This window comes from Eschrichtius robustus, chromosome 1, assembly GCF_028021215.1.
Source record: "Eschrichtius robustus isolate mEscRob2 chromosome 1, mEscRob2.pri, whole genome shotgun sequence".
Lineage (NCBI taxonomy): Eukaryota > Metazoa > Chordata > Mammalia > Artiodactyla > Eschrichtiidae > Eschrichtius > Eschrichtius robustus.
Window position 1 is genome coordinate 40,028,390 of NC_090824.1, and position 17,544 is coordinate 40,045,933.

The following is a 17,544-nucleotide window of genomic DNA, read 5'->3' on the forward strand; positions in this document are numbered from 1 at the left end:
TCTGGTCTGCTAATCCTAACATCTGTGTTAGTTCTGGACCAGTTTCAACTGATTAACTGATTTTCCATTACAGGTCATATTTTCTTGCTTCTTTGCATGTCTGGTGATTTTTGATAGGATGCCAAACATTGTGAATTTTACCTGCTGAGTACTGGATAGTTTTGTCTTCCCATAAATATTCTTGAGCTTTGTTTGGGGACACAGTTAAGTTACTTGGAAATAGTTTGATCTTATCAGATTTTGATTTTTAGATTTTTTTAGGTGGGCCAGAACAGTGCTAAATCTAGGGCTAGTTATTCCTCACTAGGGAGGCAACACCCTTCTGTATACTCAACTCAAGGCTCCATGAATCTTGAGATATTCCAGTCCAGCTGGTGGGAACAGGCACTATTCCTGGCCCTTTGTTAGTACCAGGCACAGTTCTCTCTAATCCTTTTGGATGACTCTTTCCCCCGCCTCAGGTATTTCCTTATACTGTTTAGTACTCAGTACTAAAGGGGTCACTTTGCATATTTCTGGGGTTTCTTCTGTGGGCAGCTGTCTCCTCTCGGGTATTCTATCCTATCTCTAGCTGCCTCAGTCTTTGTGGACCCTCAAATCCCCATCTCCTCAACTCACGGAGTCCACTGGGCTCCAACTGAGAGAGGGGACGGGGGAGCATCCAAGAATACGGTGGGGGCTGCAGAAGGAGCAACTTAGCCGCGACAGTGCCCACTGTCACAGTCGACGAGCCAGAAATGGTGCTAGAAGCAGGAAGTAAACACCCAGATCTAGACTCTGTTCACCCTCACAGGCAACAGCACTTCCCCGAGACCCCTAGAGGAAAAGAGCCCTTACCATACCTTGATGATACCTGTCAGCCTTCCCAGAAGCAGGAGCCTACCTTCAGCCCTTTGGATACGTATTACCCTCCCTACAGGCACCATGGGGCAGAGTAAAGAAGCTAACCCAAACCGCCACAAAAATTCCCAGTTTTCTAGCACGTGCTCCTCCTTCATGCGCAACTAAGTTGTAATTTTGCCTCCAAAATACACAAGAGATATTTTAATTAATAATTAAATACTGGATTTAAAATGGGTTTTCACTTGAATATAACACCATCCTTAACTTAAGAAGGAACTGGGTAGTGCTTAAGCCCTCAACAAAACAAGCCAGTCCACAAACAAACCCTGCTTATGGACTCAAACAAAAGACACCATCTGGCAATACAAAGACAACCAAGCCTGTAAAATTAAAACCACAAACGTCAACACACACTGTAACTGATAAATGAGGAACTAATTTAATAAACTAAAGTAAGTATTTGGGAGAAGACCCAAGGCTATGAAAACATCCACATGGAGTGAACCAACTGCAATGTGTGAATAAATAACAACAACAAAATAAAACAGCTAGGGCTGCTCCGAGTTGATGGACAGCACTTAGGTCATCAGGCTGGTGACCAAACCTAACAAAATCCGGGTACGGGGAAAAGGTAGAGGACAGGAGCCAATGCTGCCTGACAATTTACAATGTGCAACCTGTCACTTAAAATTCAATTCCTCTAGGGATAAGAAATTAACAGCAAGCAGCACATGCTATCTGCTTTTAAAACACACCTTTCTGGGACCTAGAAATGTCTTACAAACATTAACTCATTCATCTTAAAATAGCTATGTGAAGAAGGTACTCATTGCACCCATGTATCTGCACTAAAGGAACCAGCCAGCCATGGGAGCTGGTTTTCAATATGATCCCAAAGGACAATTCCTGGACCCACTGCTCCTTGGGTCATGCTAGACAGGGGAGTAGACCCTAATGCCTGCCCTGCTGTCCTACCACCATTCCTATAGAGAGACCATGGCAGTTACACACACACACACACACACACACACACACGCACACACACACGCACACACACCATCAGCCCTCACAAGGAGACGCCGTGCAGCAGCAGCAGCAATCCAGGCGTTAGCTAGATCCTCAAGGGGTGACTTGGGAAAAGACGTAACATTGGCTTTGGTGGGCAGATTTAGGAAGAGGGGCAACCTATGTTCCTTGGGGCCCAGCAAGCAGGAAACTGGCAAAGCAGTGCCCCCCTCACAGGGAGTGAATTATTCCTGTACCTTCTCTCACGTCCATGGCGTCATCAATGGCAGCTCCCATCAAAAGCACTTAGACACACAGACTGGAGTGTACCTTGCACCCCTTCCAGAACATGAAATACATGATAGGTTCAAATGCTGTCTAGGATTTGAAACCATGACTGAGAAAGGAGGCTTATGTCATCATATTTTCCCCAGTGCCTTTCAGATGATTCATCACAAAGCACATGGAAATAAACTGGGTACAGATTTCCTTCCCAAATGGGTGGGTACATAATCTGCATCAGGCTGTAATACAACACTCTGTGGGTGTGTGCGTGTGTATAATCTCATATAACCTTCACACAGTCCTGGGGGTAGATACCACCAGCCCTGTACTTTTCATGTGAGGCAACTATTGCTCAAGGTCACACATGGCTGGGAAGTACAGGAAGCAGAGCCAGGTCCATCTGATGGAAAGCTGATGCCCTTCTACCACTGACCCCGCATCTCCAGCACAGTAAGAGATTCCCAACAGCAGTTCCCAGGGGATTGTATCTGTGAGGTTCTGTTAAAGAAAGGATTAACACTAACACCAGAAATGAACATTTTGGGGGCATTCAGGAAGCTGGAGACATCACTAAAAGTGACCTATTATCTAAAAGCCTGACTTATTTCCTGGATTAAAAAACAAACAAACAAAAAACAACGAAGAGAGATTTCTCTCCCTACCCTTCCCTGCAAAACTCCCCTGAACAGTGAAACTCTGCCTGACCCCAAACCGGAAGTGGGAGTGCCACTGGGGTCGGTTGGGATGCTGAATGGTGCAAGAGAGGAACTTTCATGATCTTCAGCGAAAGGAAAGTGTTTTCAGTTGACTCCAACAAAGAAGTGATCCTTCCCCATACAAGACAATTAAGAGTGCCCCACGGCTACTACACACTGCCAAGAAAACACAGATTCAGGATTGCAAACTGAGAGGTGGCGCCATGGAGATGTGAAGTCAGAGGGAATTCAGACAACAGGCAGTGCTGGGAACATGGATGCCCTGGAGAACGCTGCCCGGCCTGAAGAGTTCAAGTTGAAACACTTCAAAAGCACTGTGTCGTGCCACAAACAAAACAAAACCCACCTTTGGGCCAATTTCAGCCCGTAAGCAGTTCATGGTTCCTGGTTAGAGGCAGAGACGACCAAACAGACACAGCCAGCATATAGTCAATATCCTACATATTAGAAAAGAGGGCCCATAAGACTGGACTTAGAGTGAACTTGGATCACTCACAGAGGCAAGACCAAGAACCTAGGAATTAGAGTATCCACTAAGGACGTGCAACCCCTGAGGCAGAGGCGTGGAGCAAGACACGACTGGACACAGGTACACTTGAGCAGGACTCAGAAAGTTTCTTCTGCATCCTGGCTGAGTGTCCCCACAGGGTCCTGAGGGGCCAGCAGGTGGTATCAGAGTCCTACTGAATCGTCACTTATTAATATGTTTAACAAAATCAATGGTTCCCTCTGAGAGTTAAGTTCAGTCTTTGTCAATGAATCCTTCTTAAAGTTCACTGCGGGAAAGGCCCCTCCAGTTATTGTTAGGTACCCCTTCGGGTGGATTCTAAGTAACCATTCGATGAGATGGTGGTACCCAGATATGCAGTCCCTTTTACACAATGGTATCTGAACGCTATTGACTTATTCAAGAGTTACTACACCCTTCCTAAGAAATAAGTTATTTATTTCACTGAGACACCCAAACTCATCATCATCTGAGTTTTCATTTCCAAAATCCCCCATAATAGTGAGATTGATATAGGTAAACTAAATGCTCAAAGCATAAAAATAGTCATCAAGGAACAGACTGACCACTTTTAAACTAGTCCCTTCTCTGACATTCCTACCTGCTTAAAACCATCCTATTCTTCCTCACCATGTGAATGGCTGCTCTCATTTTCTGAGTATCAGCTATCCTCCACAATACAACTTACACAATTAAAGTCAGGTGCAGGGTCAAAGTGAGATCTTGTAGCTGAGGCAGGTCTTGAAATTGATTGACAAGCTGCTCCAATCACAGCTAACGCCCTGACAAAGTAAATCCAGGTGTCAGGTCCACCACCAATGAATAAGAGATCAACACTGATGGAGCCATGCCCAGCCTTTGGAAAACTTGATCACATCTTCAAATATTTTTGCAAAAATAACCCTCCTCATGATAGTGCCGAGAAAGTCAGCATAAAGTGAAAGATATCAAGCCTTCAAATCAGTCAGAAAAGTACACGCTGAGTTATTTGATCTGTTCTTGGTTCTAAAAATTAGCATACAGGTGCCATTGTAATCCAAACACTGATAAATAAGAGATGAAAGAAACTTTCATAATTTTTGTCATCATTTTTAAAGACAGAGCACCAATCAAATCTTTTAAAACATTTATACTATTTTTTAAATCTTGGCTCCTATTGTAACTGGAATCACTTTAAATTGCCTTTTCCTGACCCCAGTTACTTGAAGAGAAGGGGAAACGCCTAGACCCTGTCTCAAAGCCAACATTCCCATCCTGATTTTCCCATGTTCAATCCTGACCTGAGTCTCAGCATTAGCACCGAGTGTAGACATTAGCAAGGCCCTTTGCCTCTGAGTCTCATTTTCTCCTCCTAAAAGTGAAAAAACTATAACCCGACCATTTTACGTCACAGCCTTTTAAAGGCTCTTTAAAAAAAATGAACTTGGATTTCTGTCAACTCTTAAAAGACTATGCATCAAAGTAATACACTCTGCTATGCAGTTTTTTTCTACATATTTTTTTCAACTAGCAAACCTCCCAATCACCAGAATGTTCCAATAACCAAATTAGATATGATTTAAGGTACAACAGGGGCATCCAAACTTGGCCAACTATTAGAACCAGCCTAAATGCTCATTAGGAATCTGTTTCCCTGGCCTCTTCCCCAGAGATTCTGATTCAGTCTGGGGCCCGAAAATCTGTATTTTTCAAAATTCTCAATTGATTCCACTGATCTAGAATATAGATCCTCTCTTGACATTTCATACTTTTTGAAGGCCCCATTTTCAGTACTTGGTAATTCCCAATCTAAGGACTCAGGTAATGGAAGTGTCCTCATTTACGTGAAAAAAGGATCATCAAAATGCAGTAAGAATTAACATTCCAAAAGGTATATACTAAGTCCCCTATGTACCTAGACTGACCTTCAACCTATTTACTTTTCCAGATGTTTAGTAGATGTCACTAACATTTATTAAAACTTAACAAATGATAGTTCCCACCATGTTCACAGACAGAAGACTAGCTGAACCTAAATTTACTGTGTTTTAGATGGGTGAGGCTCACAAATAAGAGTAATTTCTTAATAACCTATAACTAGAATTGAATTATAGCTAATTATATTTAGCAGTGCATGGACTTGTTATATATCCCCAGATAGTACATTTGAACTTTTAATGCTTATTAAGCTGTGTAATGGATCCTAATGTAGCTTAGAACAATAAGAAACCCTGATGGAATGCACAGAACTTGGGAAAGTCTTCATGATATATTTAAAAGTTTCTGCTTTAGCAACTTACATTAAATCATTATAAGTGGCTGTAAATATGGTGCTCTTCAAGCCCCTAGCCAAAGGGGAAAGATTATGTTCAATCAGCCAAATGGCAAGCCAGCATCAAATACAGGTGAACTTCAACTTCACTTAATTAACAAAGGTATGTTCCTGAAAATGGAAGTGACATTAACAGGGTAGAGACCTTGTGTCAAAATGATGCTGGTACCTCCCCTGGACCCCAAGGCTCAGCCACGATCCTCTCTCTACTGCTCTCACTCACCTACCACGCCCCTGCCTTAGGGTCTTTGTATTTCCTGTCCCCTCTTCCCCCAACACAACCTCATGGTCCCTCCCTTCCTTCAGATCTGCAGCTCAAATACCAACCTGATTGGAACAGAACTGCACACACACAGTCTTCATCTCTGTCCCCTTGCTCTGCTCTATTTTTTCCATAGCACTTACCACTTGGCATACAATGTTCATTTGTCTAATTGTTTGAGTCTCCACCTACACACTTTTTGAGTTCTATTAGAATAAACTCAGTGTCACTATTAAGTACTTGCCTACACACATGCATGCATATATACATCACATAATGTTATACACAAATACTCTGTGTGTGTCCAGAGAGAGTTCCCTTGATCCACTGGATCCAAGTGGTGATAATTTAGAAGTATCGCTCAACCCAGTCAGTATATTCTGCAACCAAAGTAAATTCACAGACATAGCAACTGACTTTCTCCAAAACAATGTTAGAACTAAGTTGCCCTTAGAAAATCGAAGGCCATCTCTGACATACACAAAGAATGTGTCTTCAATCCTAGACCACTAAGGCCCCCCTCGCCCACATACACAAAGAATGTATCTTCAACGCTAGACCACTAAGGCCCCCCTCGCCCACTCTCAAGCTCATGCAAGAAGTCAGCTAGTGCTGAACAGAAATTTCAGACACCAGGATGAAATCTTAATGCTGAAGACAAGTTTCAGGGGGGGAAGGAAAGAAACAGGTCTTCCTGCCTCTTTACCTGCCCACTGACACAGGCGTTACTGGGGAAAACCTAATAAAAGGGATGTCAATGTAACTGGCCTGGCAAACAGAACCTCTGCTGCCTTGTTCATTTGAAACAAAAAGAGCAGAGAGCTCTGAGGTTGCTGGAAATGAGATTGAAGCATAATGAAACCAGACTCTGGAGCAATTAATTTTTCTATCAGATAATTAAATCATTTCTGTTTTTCCCAAATCTCAGATCCACTGAGAGAACACTGCATGAGTATAATTTCAACTAAAAAAACATGAAGCTTGAGAAAATGAAGATACCAGTCAGACCCTGTTTTGCAAGAACCTTGATTTTAGAGGAACATGCTGGTTAGTAAGTGAGTGTCACATCAGGTGACTCTGCCGATGCTTCTGTCCATAGACTTTTGAGCTATTTTTGCCGTTCAGCTTTTAGCGCTTACAGCTCTGATCACTTGCTCAGAAGTATTGCGACTGCCTTGTTCCGCTCAAATCAAGCAAAGGTTTAGCATCAAGCCACCCATCACAGGCATCTCTAAAGTTAGAAACCACCATACGCTTTTGGGTTGTTTGGGCGTCATTTCCTGACCTCCCTATTTTTATGAGAAAGGGCTTATAACAAAAACCGGCTGAAAAAGTACATTGCACAGTAAAAACAGTTAGAGAAAAAGGATTACAGTTTCAAAAAATGATTGAATTATCCTGTCATGTTTATCACCTAATTGTCACCTAACATCAGTCCCCAGTAGAATGTACACAAATGTTCGTCAGTTCCTTCTCTTTAAGTTTTCACTAAAATTAAAAGTGCTGGACTTCTGAAAGAAAGATAAAGGGGAAAAATAACCTAGAAATTCTAAAAATAATTTGGACTCAGGACCCTTTTATAGTCTTAAAAATCAAGGACTCAGTTTTCGTTTATGTGGGTTCTCTCTACCAATATTTGCCATATTAGAAATTAAAATTGAGACTTTTAAAAATATTTATTCATTTAAAACAAGTCCATTGCATGTTAACAAAAATAATATTTTTATGAAAGATAACTCTATTTTCTAAAGCAAAAAAAGTTAAGTGAGAAGAGTGGCATTGTTTTACAATTTTGCAAATCTCTTTGATGTGTGACTTAGAGGCCAGCTGGATTCTTAGATCTGTTTCTGTATTCAATCTGCTGAAACATTGTTTTAGATGAAATATATGAACAAAATCCAGCCTCGCATGGAGATTAGTGGAAAAGAGAGTGTTTTAATAGCTTTTTCAGGTACTTCTTTGATTCTACATCAAAACTTGACAAGCGGTAGTTTCTTAAAAGTTAGTTGCAATGTAGAATCTAAAAACAATCAATGAACTTTTTATAGTGTTGTATTAAATTGATTAGTCTATCTTCAGCTTTCAGTGGATCCTTGACCCATGCATGGTTTTGTAACATTCTGTATTGGTCATTTTGAAAACATGGGTTTACTGAGTTATGCAGATCCTCTTCCAAATGTTGACCTATTTTACAATATTAAAAATCACAGTTGTTAACATCAACAACAAACTCATGTGAAAAGTCTTTTTTAAGTATTGCAAGCTGACAAGCTCATATGGTGGATATAAATTTTCCAAAATTCTACCTATGGCTTGCAGGATCCAATTTTATCACTGGCATACTCACAGTTGCTTGCCTTGAAGTAACAAGCTCATTTCACTCATTTTTAAGAAAATACCTGATAAAATCCCATGTCTCCATAACTATAGTTTGTCCATCATTCTTTCAAGTAAAAATGGTGCCCCATGGGGAAAAAAAAGTGGCTAGCTCAATCATACAAGTGTTCTTCCTTGAGACACGGTAGTATTGCAGTATGTAGCAGAAGTGCCTTGTGCATATTTCCCATTTTGTCACACAGAATATTATAAAGATATATAGTCAAGGGATGAGCTTAAGAACACTAATCATGTTTAGTGCTTCATCAGAGATATTCTTAAGTGAAACTTCCTCCCTGCAATTGCCACACAACTGCAGGGAGGAAGAATACACTGGCTACACTGACAACTGTACACTTTGGTGGCTTGATTCATTCTAAGGCACCAGCAGTTTTACCCACAACTTCTTCTGCACCACTGGTGCAAACGTCAACACATTAAAAAAAAAAGACAGAACATCTTAGTATTATAAGGAAAATAGTTTTGAACTACAGACTTCTTGAAAATGTCTCTGGAACCTCCAGAGATCTGCAGGACCACATTTTGAGAACCAAATGAAGAATTTTGAACAAAAACACCACTTAAAAGTTTATCATCAATAGGCAATGCAAGTAAGAGAAGTAGTCAGGATGAAGCTAATGATGGTTGAGGTATAACTAGGCAAATATAGCTATCATATCCTAAGCTGAACTCGTTTATTTGACTTTTAATTTCTTCCGAGTTCTAGCTTAATGCCTGCATTAAGAGAAACTACGGATGATGACGGTAAAACTCAGCAAATCTTAAGCTCAGCCTTCCCAGAGCTCTCTGATCCATACCTCGTATCTGAGAAGGTGGAACCTTTCCTAGGTCAATGTCAATCTTTAGGTTTAAGAAGGAGGAATCCAAGGAAAGCCTTGCAAAAAAGACATTACCCCAAAAGATGACAAAACTCTGAGGAGGGTGGGATTATACCACCTAAAGGACAGTCTTTTTTTTACAAGCTAGAATAAAGATAAAACATGGAAACACCTCCCAGATAGCTAGATGGCCTAGAAAGATCTTGGACCTCAGCATCCCAGTCTGAGCTTGTGTCTGGGCTCTGGCACTCACTATTCAGGAGACCATAGCAAATCAGTGTCTCTGAGCTTGCATACTGAGGATCACAGCAGCCTCAGAAGTTTGTTGTGAGGAGCAAATGAAACAACATATAGGATAGCAGGAACATACAGAAGGCATCAATTACGAGGATAAGAGGCTATCCTGCTACCAGAAGAAAATAAAACAAGGGCTGCTATTGCTACTTGCTCAATTACAGGCCTACCACAGCGTCTGGTCCTCAGAAGGAGTTCAATGAATGAGGCCGCTGTCATGGAAAGGAGGAGCAGGTCAACTATGACATGGGATGATTAGTCTCAATCCTTTAAAAAGATCATTTCTTCTTTTTCCAGTTCCCCTTCTTTCCCCATTCCCTCAATGCCTTTCTTTCTCTCCTACCCTGTCTCTAACCTGGCAGTCATTTCCAGTGGGAGCCACATAACTGTTTGGACCAGCAGGAGAACGGAAGTAGTCACTCATCCCTCAGGTTGAATGTACAGAAAGAATACATTAAAAAAAAAAAAAAAAATCTAGGGTCTTCCCTGGTGGTGCAGTGGTGAAGAATCCGCCTGCCAATGCAGGGGACATGGGTTTGATCCCTGGTCCGGGAAGATCCCACATGCCTTGGAGCAACTAAGACTGTGCGCCACAACTACTGAGCCCGCGCTCTAGAGCCCGCGAGCCTAGAGCCCGTGCTCCGCAACAAAAGAAGCCACCGCAATGAGAAGCCCGCGCACCACAAGGAAGAGCAGCCCTCGCTCGCCGCAACTAGAGAAAGCCTGTGCGCAGCAACGAAGACCCAATGCAGCCAAAAATAAATAAATAAAATTTAAAAATTTAAAAAAAATCTAAATTAAGAAAAAGTATATCAACAAGCTGTCACCAGGCTTGAAACATGAGAAAGGAATACTAAAAAACAACTGCCATCAGAGATAACATTTTCCCCTTTAAAAATGACACACATCGAGAGTGTCAGATACAGTGAGAAACCGGGGGTTGCAGCCTTCAAGCAGTTAACACGTTTCATCTGCCTTGGTACATGTGGCCACAATGATTTAGCAGAGAACATAATTATGTGTAAACCAGTGGTTTGACACAGGAAATTTGAGTGAAAATGGTTCAAAAAGATCATAATCTTACTCTACATTATAATGCACTGCCTTAGTAGAAAGAATAAGCAGATACCAAAATTCAAGCACTTTCCATATTCTTCCCCGGGGGAAATGTATTATTAGTTCCAAGTAACATAATAAGAGCCTGAAAGAAGGGGGCGATTCAAAGTTTTAGCGAAGTTTTCTCAAGGAGCTTCAAATCCGCAAATGACAGGTGCTCTGTCAGGTGGCATTTTTGTTTGTCTTTTAAGAAGCTACTTTTTCCTCCTAAACTGGTGCAGAATACTTTCAAGTTTGCTTTGGGAACTCTGGGGAAGAAACATGTCCACAAAGAACTTTCATCTTACTATCTTCATAAAGATACTTCTACCATTAATTCTTTTGATTTACTTTATTCTTTTAGGAAACTATCTTAAAATTAAACTTTCTAAGGGCAAAATGTTATGTAATTGTTAATAGGAGATGATTCACTTGTCATTCATTATGAGAGAGAACTTTACAACAGAACGAAGGGAATTATCTTACTCATCTCTTCCTACCTGCAGTTTTTGACTCACAGCTTAGTATTTATTTAGAACCTTTAAAATATTTCTGAAATACTTTGGTCATTTAAATTTTTTAACTCACCTCTTTGTAATACATAAAAATTGGGAATTAAGGATAAAATATATACAGACCAAAAAACACCAGCTTTAATTTATAAATGAGAATAGGTAGCATGTGTTCAAAGTTAAAGCATCATTTGGATGTTGCAGAGGCAACCCAGATTCTGTTTTTTGTTTAGAAAATAAATTTTTTAAATGTGTAATTTTAATTTCTTATTAAAGAGAATTTCAAACACATGCAAAAGTAGACAGAAACTTATAATAAATCTACATGTAACCATCACCCAGCTTCAACAGCCAGCTTGTGGCTAATCTGGTTTTATCTGTACCCTATCTCCCCTCCTCCCACCTCTGGAATATTCTGAAGTAAATCTCAGCTATCATTTCATCAGTAAACATTTCAGTATATATCTCTAATAGACGCTCTATTTTAAACAACCAAAATGCCACAATCACTGCTAAATCAGGTTAATAATTCCTTACTATCATCATGTATACAGTTACTGTTCCCATTTTCCCAGCTGTGTCCTGGGAGTTATTGTTTTGCAATCTGTGTTTGATATGTTCTTTATGTTGAAACTGGTTAATATGTTTCTCTTCTGTTATTTTGATTTTCCTTCCTTCTCTTTTCTTTTTTTCTTCCAATTTTTAGTCAAAGGAACCAAGTCTCTTGTCCTGTCAAATTTTTCCACAGTTTGGGTTTTGCTGATTGCATCTCCTGGTGTCATTTAAAATGTGCCCCTATCCACTGTATTTCGTCTACAGTGGTGGTTAGATGGGGAAGACTGACCAGATTTGGGCTTGATTTTTTTGACAAGACTACCCCACAGATGGGGTGGTGTGCTCCCATGAGGAAACACACGTTGTCTGGTTCTCGCTCTGTGAGCCAGTCATTGAAGTATGAGGTACCCTGAATCCAGGCAAACTTCACTTAAGCAAACTACATTATCCTCTTCAAATCTTAGACTGTATTTCTTAATAGCATTACAATGCAGCAACATCTTGTTTGATTTGTTCTCACATGAGGGCATATCACTACTTTAACTTAATTTGTGTTGCTTCTCTTCCAATTATAACACTTATGAGTTTAGTTTGATGCATTTTCATCAGTACTTAGCTTTTTTTTTTTTTTTTTTTTTGGCCACTCCACTCTTCCAGGTAAGAACTAGTCCAAAATAGTGACAATCGAACAGGGCCACAGTGACAGCATCTAGAGGCTGCATTAAAAATCCAGGTCTATTTCATCGCCTTAATAAATTTCAGCTTGATTAGGTGACCAATCCAGTTGTTAGCTCCAGAAAGGCTTAGCCAGAATGAAATAAAGAGTGACATGAGACAGCCCTTTCAAAGTAATAAATCACTTCAACTGTGCCTTGACAGCAGTGTTGAGGGGAGTTCTGTATCTGATGGAGAGTGGTAACACCTTTCTTAAGATGAACAATGGTGATGGGTTTTTGACCCAGTTGATAATGTTATGCCTTCAGCTCTGTGACAGACTTCCACGAAGAGTTTCCTTGCTCCATCGCAGTTTAATGAAGAGCCCTCACTGTAGGTTTTCAAGCAGGATCATCTTCTTACCTCAGCATTAAACATAAACCCACACACAGCACACTTTATCAGCAAATTGTGAAGCTACTACTGTTAACACCAGTTCAAGTATGACTTTTCAAAAAGACTTTTATGTTCTGTCCTTTCTCCAAGCTTCATTATCACCATTTGGATGCCAATTTCTACCATCTGGCGAAACAGTCCCTGGCACGCAGTAAGAACTCAAATGTTATTGAACGAGTATATTAACAAAATGGGTGTTCATTAAGTAAACCTTCGGCAGAGTTTGGGTGAGTTTGACAAATTATAATCTGTGATCCAGGTCCTTAATTACTGGTGTTCTACAGAGTTCTGCTCTTAGTCAACCTTGGCTTTTTCTCTAAATCTTCTTACTGGGTCCCTTCATCCTTGTGCCTGTCTCCCACTGGCACCCAGAGCTACATCTCAGGCCTCAATCTCTTGCCAAACTCTAGACTCTTTTTTTTTTTCTTTTTTATAAACTTATTTATTTATTTTTGGCTGTGTTGGGTCTTCGCTTCTGTGCGAGGGCTTTCTCTAGTTGCGGCAAGCGGGGGCCACTCTTCATCGCGGTGCGCGGGCCTCTCACTATCGCGGCCTCTCTTGTTGCGGAGCACAGGCTCCAGATGCGCAGGCTCAGTAGTTGTGGCTCACGGGCCCAGTTGCTCCGTGGCATGTGGGATCTTCCCAGACCAGGGCTCGAACCCGTGTCCCCTGCATTGGCAGGCGGATTCTCAACCACTGCACCACCAGGGAAGCCCCAAACTCTAGAATCTTATTGTTAGTTCTTCCTAAACATGTCCACTTGGGTTTCCCACAAGCTTCTCAAACTCCACCTGTTCAAAGCTGAATTCATCACATTCCATTCCTATGTTTCCGCCCTGGTGAAGGACTCCACAACATCCCTCTGACCATCATCTGGGTCTCATCCTTATGCATCCCTGACACCCTATGAATTGCCAATTCCTGTTGGTTTCGAGATCTATATATTTCTCATAGCTGTCCCCTCCTCTCCATCCATCCTGCGGATTCCAACTGAACTTGGGCTCTAGTAACCTCTCCCTCAGACAGCTTTAATTGTCTCTTACTGGCTGTTTACACCCCTGTCTCCTCTTATGATCTGAACAGCCCCCAGCCCCAAGCCCCTTGTACCCACAGCTACCAAGTCAGATTTTGTTTCTCATTCCTTAAAACTCTTCACTGGCACCCCATCACGTCTACTAGCCTACAAGTAGTGTGACCATGCAATTTATCCTCTAACCTGGGACCCTTCTGAGAGTGAAAGGTGACACTGTTAGTAGTTACAGTGGTATAGCAGACAAACTCAGACTGTCCCGGGCAAACCTACGCATGAGGCCCTCCCAAGTCTCTGCTACACCTCCCACTGCACTCCCTCACCTTCGGCACCCCTCTCGTTACTTTCAGTCTCTGGAACCCGTCACTGTTCTCTCACCCCTATGCCTGTGAACAAACTGTCATCCCCTCTTGAACCATCTTTCCCTGGCCTGGGACATTTCTGTTGATCATTCCAACTTGCTTTAAACATCACCTCCCCTGTGAAACTTCTTCTAAAATCTCCTGGCTGATCCAATCACACCATGCCTTGGACTTACTCCTATGCTGGGACCTGGGCCCCTGCACTGCAAACATGGGCTGCATCTGCCTGCCTCCTATGAGCTCCTTGAAGTGTCCGTGTCTTGTTTATCTTTATCTCCCCAACATCTGTGATGAGATCACAGGTCTGCACCCAGCAGGCATTTCTCATGTCATGTCTCAGTCATGTCTTATATTTAATAAAAACTTTTTTGCCTTAGCTACTAATTCAGCACAATTAATGAAAGATGAAAAGATGAGACAGGATGAAATAAGGAGTAGTCAGTAGCTCCTAATGCCAGTCCTGTATATCACAGACCACAGCTCCATTTAAGTAACTGCTTTTTAAAGGAGAGCTTTGGGATTATAGCATCTGGGCTAATGGCAGAACCCCTATAGGAGGCCATGAAAGGGAAACAGCCATGGCAATAAGCCAACATCATATTAGAAACTGTCCACTAAATTCTCGAAGCTTCTAGTATAAAATAAAGGCAGTGTCGAAATAAAACACACCTGCTGAGTATACTTGGGGTCCCAGGCAGGGGTGGGGAGAATGACAGGACTCCTGCTGCCATGACAACAGGAACACGGAGATGAGAACCCACTAGCGTGCTTTCATAGAGCACTCTACAGTTTGCAAAGCACTTCCCTATGCATTCTACCACCTGACCTTCAAAACAACCCTGTGAGATAGATCAGATGCATGCCGAGGCTCAACCAACACTTCTTTTTTTTTAAATTTAACTTCTACTTTATATTGGAGTATAGTTGATTTACAATGTTGTGTTAGTTTCTGCTGTAGAGCAAAGTGATTCAGTCATACATATACATATATCCATTCTTTTTCAGATTATTTTCACATATAGGTTATTACAGAATACTGAGTAGAGTTCCCTGTGCAATACAGTAGGTCCTTTTTATCTATTTTATATGTAGTGGTGTGAATATGTTAATCCCAACCTCCTAATTTATGCCCCTCCCAACCTTTCCCCTTTGGTAACCATAAATTTGTTTTCTGTGTCTGTGAGTCTGTTTCCGTTTTGTAAATAAGTTCATTTGTATCATTTTTTCAGATTCCACATACAAGTGATATCATGTGATATTTGTCTTTCTCTAACTTACTTCACCTAGCATGATAATCTCTAGGTCCATCCATGTTGCTGCATGTGGCATTATTTCATTCTTTCATCAACCAACATTTCTTGAGCTCTGACAATCCCTCTGGGATCCCAGGCCAATGCCCCCTTCACAGCCTGAGCCACACCAGGCAAGCCTGACCTCATCCTGCTTCTTTATGTAAAACCCTTCAGCATCCCAGATGGAAACTAGATCTCCAAATGTTCTATCAGCCTACCTGTCACTTTATGGCCAGGGATGATCTAGAGTGGCTGACAGGTGAGAGGCCAAGCCAGGGACATTCTCACAGTGCCAGGTCCAGGTGCTGCCATAGCTGAGGCAGGTGTGTGTGGGCTGGGAGGCTCCATTCCCTCTTGTACAACACACACAGAGGCAGCCATCACGTTCCCTGCATGTGACAAGGAAGCTGTGCCCTAAGGCAGCAGCAACGTGCCAGCTCAAGCTGAGCCCCGGCCTAGGAGCCAAACTGATGAGGCAAGGCTCCCACAGACAAAGAGAACAGACCTGAGCTTCTAAAATACAGCCCACACCGTGATGTCATAGATCCTGAAATTTCAACATTAAAAAAATCTATTTCTCATGGATAAAACAGCTCTTTTAGCATCTTTTAAAATACGCAGGCACACCTAAGAGGGGTAGAGTGCTAAGAGAGCGATCACTATCATTTTAGTGTGAATTAGTCCATGAATTCACTGTCTTCCTTATTAGCAAGTGTTCCTGGAGAGAGGAGATCACTGGGCATCTTACTGGAGTAAGAGACAGTGGAAGGCAGAGAACAGGAAGGACTAACTTAGAGGGGGGTTGGAATTACCAAAGATGAACTCGGCCTGCCTCACCATTTTACGCAGGGTCACCTCTGAAAGGAATATAATTGCAATGACCTGGTAAGAACTCACCCCAAATAACACTTGACATTCCTTTCTTCTTATCACTATAACTAATAAATTAATATTGGGTTGGCCAAAAAGTTTGTTTGTAACACAGAAAACCCAAACAAACTTTTTGGCCAACCCAATACTATGAGAATACTGAGGAGTATTCCAGAGCCATTGTTCTGATGTTTCAAGTGTAAAATTAAGGAAGATAAAAACTTAATAAAATTTAGTCCTAGAGAGCTGGTGTAACTCTAAAAAAAGATGTCATGTAACAACAATGGCACCATCAGACCTGGTCTAACATGCATGGCCTTACTCCACTGGTCCCTTGTCACTCCGTGCAAAAACGTAGTTCAGCACATTCAGAATCTCACTCACTCCTCATTCACACCTCTATTCTCACTGCTGGGCTTGTCTATACCATGGCTGTACCCATGTTCCGTGTGCTGTAAGAATGTTCTATCAGCAATGTTCTGTAATATTACATTATATTTTATTTGACTGAGTTATGGGCAGACTCATTTTTCTCACAAATCCTGTATGTTCAAGATACCAAGCCAAACCAAAAGACCTGTGAGCAGGCAGAAGACCCCCAAACTGTAATCTGGACAGTTTTTTCATGTTCAAGTATCCCAAGTTTCTGCTAATTTCAAAAGATAAGATGCGACCATTGAGACAACAACTTGAAAAATGTTAACATTAAGACAATTTGCCCACGTGAATGAGAAGGGTTGGCTGAGACGAGAGAAAACCACTTCTCAAAGGTGTCATCAGTTTGCAAAATGCCAACACCAAACAGACAAACCATGAAGCCACACATTTACAGATCTTTGCAAGGATTTTAGTAACGGTGGAGTAGCTTGTAATGGACTAATCTTCCCACCAAAAACAATTAAAATATTTAGAAATACATTCTAAAACAATTAATTGGAAACACTGGAGGGCCACCGGAAAAGAGAGAGGAATTAGAGGGAATTTGATATGCAAGTTAAAACCACAAGATATCATTTCATAGCCACCAGCATGTCTAAAGTTAAAGAGAATGACCATACCGAGTGCTGGGGAGGACACAGAGTAACTGGAGTTCTCATACATTGCTGGTGGGAGTATAAGGACACAACCACTTTGGAAAACCATTTGAGAGTTTCTTATAAAGTTAAACATGTATCTACTCTATTATCCAGCAATTCCACTGCTAGGTATTTACCCAAGAAAAATCAAAGTGTAATTTACGTACAAGAATGCTTATGGAAGCATTCTTTATAATAACCCC

At 41.4% G+C, this 17,544-nt stretch overlaps 1 protein-coding gene across 1 annotated transcript in view; it reads right to left on the reverse strand.

Annotated features, from left to right (window-relative positions):
* PRKCH (protein kinase C eta) overlaps window positions 1-17,544 on the reverse strand; it is a 219,793-nt gene that overhangs the window by 131,566 nt on the left and 70,683 nt on the right. The window lies entirely within an intron of this gene.